Source organism: Coregonus lavaretus (assembly GCF_964263955.1).
Source record: "Coregonus lavaretus genome assembly, chromosome: 12".
NCBI lineage: Eukaryota > Metazoa > Chordata > Actinopteri > Salmoniformes > Salmonidae > Coregonus > Coregonus lavaretus.
In genome coordinates, this window is record NC_139999.1 from 46554318 (window position 1) to 46560410 (window position 6093).

The window sequence follows — 6093 nt, forward strand, 5'->3', positions numbered from 1 at the left end:
CATCTGGAACAGCTGGTGCTCTCATGCATGCTTCAGTGTTACTTGCCTCGAAGCGAGCATAGAAGTGGTTTAGCTCGTCTGGTAGGCTTGTGTCACTGGGCAGCTCACGGCTGTGCTTCCCTTTGTAGTCTGTAATAGTTTTCAAGCCCTGCCACATCCGACGAGTGTCAGAGCCGGTGTAGTACGATTCAATCTTAGTCCTGTATTGACTCTTTGCCTGTTTGTTGGTTCGTAGGAGGGCATAGCGGGATTTCTTATAAGCGTCCGGGTTAGAGTCCCGCTCCTTGAGCTTTGCAGCTCCTTCAGGGTTATCTTTGGTCGCTTTGTTGCCTCTGATTAATGCCCTCCTTGCCTGGTCTGTGAGTTTTGGTGGGCGGCCCTCTCTTGGCAGGTTTGTTGTGGTGCCATATTCTTTCCATTTTTTAATAATGGATTTAATGGTGCTCCGTGGGATGTTGAAAGTTTCTGATATTTTTTATTAACCCAACCCTGATCTGTACTTCTCCACAACTTTGTCCCTGACCTGTTTGGAGACCTCCTTGGTCTTCATGGTGCTGCTTGCTTGGTGGTTCCCCTTGCTTAGTGGTGTTGCAGACTCTGGGGCCTTTCAGAACAGGTGTATATATAGTGAGATCATGTGACACTTAGATTGCACACAGGTGGACTTTATTTACTTCACCAATTTGGACTATTTTGTGTATGTCCATTACATGAAATCCAAATAAAAGTCAATTTAAATTACAGGTTGTAATGCAACAAAATAGGAAAAACGCCAAGGGGGATGAATACTTTTGCAAGGCACTGTATATCAGTGCATTCGGCAACAACCTAACCATTATGAAACTTCTATTCGATTAAATAAGCCTTGCGTAGCAAATTATCAATTACATTTTTTGTTGACCAATTTCGACGCTCTCGTTGATGTCTATACACAAATTCCTCACAATAACCAGGTTTCCATCCAACCTTTCAGCAAGTAAAGTACATGTCAGATAAAACATGTCACGACAGGCCTGATGGAAAGCAAATGTTTCGGTAAACTTTCCAAATGGCGACAAAACAAAATACACTAGACAAGGTGGGATCTTTTTGTGTCTGTAAAATTAATTATGAGAAAAATGGCAGTGGAAATGCCTTTATGCGCAAATATTGATATAATAACCATCATATCGAGGTAAACTTGGAGTCATGCGATGATATGGTGTGTGGTCCTTCCACTACGACTCGAAACCATGCAGTTTATTAGGCTACAGATGAAATACACTGAGTATACCAAACATTAGGAATTCGTCGGGGCATGGACTTTACAAGGTGTCAAAAGCATTCCACAGGCATGCTGGCCCATGTTTACTCCAATGCTTCCCACAGTTGTGTCAAGTTGGCTGGATGTCCTTTGGGTGGTAGATCATTCTTGATATACACGGGAAACTGTTGAGAGTAAAAACCCAGCAGCGTTGCAGTTCATGACACAAACCGGTGCGCCTGGCACCTACTACCATACCCCGTTCAAAGGCACTTCAATATTTTGTCTTGCCCATTCACCCTCTGAATGGCACACATACACAATCCATGTCTCGATTGTCTCAAGGCTTAAAAATCCTTCTTTAACATGTCTCCTCCCCTTCAACTACACTGATAGAAGTTGATTTAACATGTGACATCAATAAGAGGTCATAGCTTTCACATGGATTCACCTGGTCAGTCCGTCATGGAAAGAACAGGTGTTCTTAATGTTTTGTACACTCAGTGTAAGGTATGATGAACTTCACAGGGTGGTGAAAGTGCACAGTGATCTTGATGCTCTTTTCCAATAAATATCGAGGGTCTTATTCTGGTGACATCGATGCTTGACTGCCATTTGACAAATACAAATAATAATCTCATCATGTAGACTAGTCTACCCGCACTGTATCTGCAAGCTGTTGGCTAGAGCGGACGTGCCAAGACCAGAGTAGGCACATTTGCTATTTAAAGCAACAGTTTTTGTGACAAAACTATCAGTAGATTTGAAAATGCGATGGAAACATATTGAACTTTAGATTTTTATTCGGTACATGAAAACTTAAGAGAAAAATTAAATGTTGTGTGCACTAAGTCATCATGCATTTCTATCTGCAACAAGTCCATTTGTTGGAAATACCACTGGTGGGAAAATGTGCATATTTTTTGTTTATGCGCATTCTAGAATATTCACATGAAAATCTGTCGCCAATTGGATGGAAACCTAGCTTTTGTGGTCTTATTTTTGTGGACAGATTTTGTGGACCCTCTCACTTCAGCTCTTCCTCTCTGTGTATTTCCGAATTTCATGGCCTTTTTCATTTTATGGCCACTCTATCCATAATCGCAAGGGATATGTCAATCAATGCAAGTAAGAAGACCGATTTTGGTGAAGTCTCCTGGTCTGACAAACACCGCTGTAGCTCGGTTGTGACTAGAGGGAGTACAGCTACAACCGGAAGTGACTTTTCGTAGCAGGTTAGGAGAGCATTTTAGCTAACCCTTTTCCTAACCTTAACCTAAGTCTCCTAACCAGCCACGTTAATTATCCTAACCTGCTGCTAAAGTTCTCCTAACCTGCTATGAAAAAGTAACTTCCGGTCGTAGCTGTACTCCCTCTAGTCAGAACCCTGTAGCGCTGCCACCGTCCACCGCAGATGCGGAAGGCCAACATTGGCGGATGCCGAGGATTGGGACGCAGCCCATAAAAAAAAAACAGATATCTCTAGCTTAAACAGAGATTTTGATGGGGATTTTTTAATGACGCTAATTAGATTTTCACGTGGGCGCGGACATCGTCTTTAGGGTGTAACAAGTAGAAGCTCAGTATTGAGAAGTCATGATAAAAACATAGTTTGACCAGTCTTGATCAATCAGCTCTGTAAGGACATGGATTTTTGCACATGCTAATAGCTCTTAACACCTTGTCTGTTGTCATCATTCTCAACCCCCAGTTCAGTTCAGCAGTCAATCTAGCTGCTACAAACCTTCTTTGGGATTAGTTCATACATTAAAAAAAACCTCTTAATAAGAATGATAGACTATAAAGTTAAAGGGATACTTTGGGATTTTGGAAATGAGGCCATTTATCTACTTCCCAAGATTCAGATGAACTTGTGGATACCATTTTTATGTCTCTGTGTCCAGTATGAAGGAAGTATGAGGTCGTTTCATGAGCCAATGCTAACTAGCATTAGCATAATGACTGGAAGTCTATGGTTATCACGAATTCATATGACTCTGGGGAAGTAGATAAAGTGCCTCATTGCAATTAAAATAGCAACACACTTAAAACCAATATAATTCAAAAACAAACAAGGCAATAAAAGAGATGAATCAAAGAACATAAAACACAAAGGCCTCAAAGCTAAGTTAGAAAGGCCTGTTTTCAAAAGGGAATTTGAACACCTCAAGCAGTTTCTCACAGTACAATGCAAAGTTTGATATAAAATACGGGTAATAAAACATATAAAAAGTATGATACACTTTATAAAATATACACAAACAGTTATGATTAATCAGGCGTTATTTATCACTACAATTTAAGAAATATTGCTCTCAAATTCGATTTCTCATAGTTTTACCTCCATGTAGCCTAATGCCTGAAAAGTAGCGCTGCTTGACACTGGTAGCCCTGCTACCACACTTACTGTCTGTAGTCCTTGCAAACTGCACTTTATACCGGCAATATGCACAGCACTTCATAATTTTCTGAACTGGATTAAACTGGGCCTCTGATACAGATTCCAACACCTTGCCCTAAACCTCAATAGGGGGCTTGAAGTGATATTGATTCGGCTGTTTCTGGAACCAATTTACATGACATGAGAAATGTGTGTTTTTATGTGCTGGACCCACAAGCACATCATAAGAGAACAAATGTGTATGCCTGGTGTTAACTCTGCATCTGGTTGAATGCATGGTTGGCCCACCTGTCTGTCAGTGGCAAATTGTCTGTCTGTCATTTGCAAATCTCAATTCGAATAATAGACTATAAAGTTATTGGTGTCTATTCATACGATCTTGTCATGTCTTGAATTTTATTTCGCTTTGGTGATCTTGAACATGGAAAAATAGTCTACCAACTGCAATTGACATTACTGTGAGATAAAAAAACGGATTTTGTTCAATTAAATAGTACACATTTGACTTATTATTAACAGCTTTTGTCAAATATGTTAAAGGATCAGTGCAATCAAAAACATGGTTGTCCTGTGTTTTATATACATTTCCACACTATGAGGTTGAAATAATACTGTGAAATTGTGAAAATTATGATAATAACTTTTAGTGTAAGAGCTGTTTGAAAAGACTGCTTGTTTTGGTGGCGGTAAATTAGTTAATAGACCAATGAGAAAGAGAGTTCCAAACATCTCTGCCAATAACAGCTAGTTTTCAGTTTTCCTCTCCCCACTCAGAACACTCCCATATAGTCCTAGCTAAATTCTTCATTGAGAAATTGCTCTCTGCTAAGAAGCTATTTCTGTTTTAATTGAAAACAATGACAGTAAGGTACTTACAGTGAGGGAAAAAAGTATTTGATCTCCTGCTGATTTTGTACGTTTGCCCACTGACAAAGACATGATCAGTCTATAATTTTAATGGTAGGTTTATTTGAAGAGTGAGAGACAGAATAACAACAAAAAAATCCAGAAAAACGCATGTCAAAAATGTTAGAAATTGATTTGCATTTTAATGAGGGAAATAAGTAGGGCATTGGGCCAGGGCATTGAAAATGGGTTGTGGATGGGTATTCCAGCATGACAATGACCCAAAACACACGGCCAAGGCAACAAAGGAGTGGCTCAAGAAGAGGCATATTAAGGTCCTGGAGTGGCCTAGCCAGTCTCCAGATCTTAATCCCATAGAAAATCTGTGGAGGGAGCTGAAGGTTCGAGTTGCCAAACGTCAGCCTCGAAACCTTAATGACCTGGAGAAGATCTGCAAAGAGGAGTGGAACAAAATCCCTCCTGAGATGTGTGCAAACCTGGTGGCCAACTACAATAAACGTCTGACCTCTGTGACTGCCAACAAGGGTTTTGCCACCAAGTACTAAGTCATGTTTTGCAGAGGGGTCAAATACTTATTTCCCTCATTAAAATGCAAATCAATTTATAAAATGTTTGTTGTTATTCTGTCTCTCACTGTTCAAATAAACCTACCATTAAAATTATAGACTGATCATGTCTTTGTCAGTGGGCAAACATACAAAATCAGCAGGGGATCAAATACCTTTTTCCCTCACTGTATGTAGCAAGTGAAATGCATAGCTGGATATCATTTATTTGACACATCTTAAGATTTCTTATAGTTATCCTTAACTTATAGTTATTAGCATTGGCGTAGCACCCCCCCCCCCCCCCCCCTCCCCCCTCCCCCCCGATGCGGGGGTGCCACCAACCACCCCACCCCAAAGAACAGGATTGAAAGTCATACCTTCGGTATTTCCAAATACCCCGGTATAAACGGAACAGTGGGGAAAAAAAGTATTTAGTCAGCCACCAATTGTGCAAGTTCTCCCACTTAAAAAGATGAGAGGCCTGTAATTTTCATCATAGGTACACGTCAACTATGACAGACACATTTTTTTCCCTCACTGTAATTGTTACCCAGAAATTATTTTATATTGAGATAAAAACGTCTGCATTGGACCTTTAAATTATGTTACTAGGCTACTGTCACAGTCTGGATCCTGATCGACCCACGTCACTGAATGATAAAAATGTGACATGTATTGGGAGGACTGACCTCTTTGTGCATGTTATAGTTTTTACTGCAAAGGTCTATTTCTCTCAAAAAATATTTGACCAATTAAAAGTGCAATGTCAAATCAAATTCAAACGTTATTTAAATTGCATTTTAAAATGTATTCGCTAGAATACTCTTGCATGTTCTGATGGGACAGGAATCTTGTTACTTTTATGTAAGGTTACTGGTTAGTTTTGGTCACAATCTTTACTTTGGGTTGAGAGTGCAGTGTGCACTCCAACCAGCAGTGGCAGCAATACGCCAAGTAGGTGTCCATCTGCCAGAAAGACTAATGCAAAAAGTTAATACAAATAATAAATACCCCCAAAAAGCAACAAATCAGAG

General features: G+C 40.0%; 1 protein-coding gene across 1 annotated transcript in view; it reads left to right on the forward strand.

Moving 5' to 3' along the window:
• cacna2d2b (calcium channel, voltage-dependent, alpha 2/delta subunit 2b) overlaps positions 1-6093 on the forward strand; it is a gene marked incomplete at its 5' end in the record, with an annotated part of 104793 nt that overhangs the window by 21371 nt on the left and 77329 nt on the right. The window lies entirely within an intron of this gene.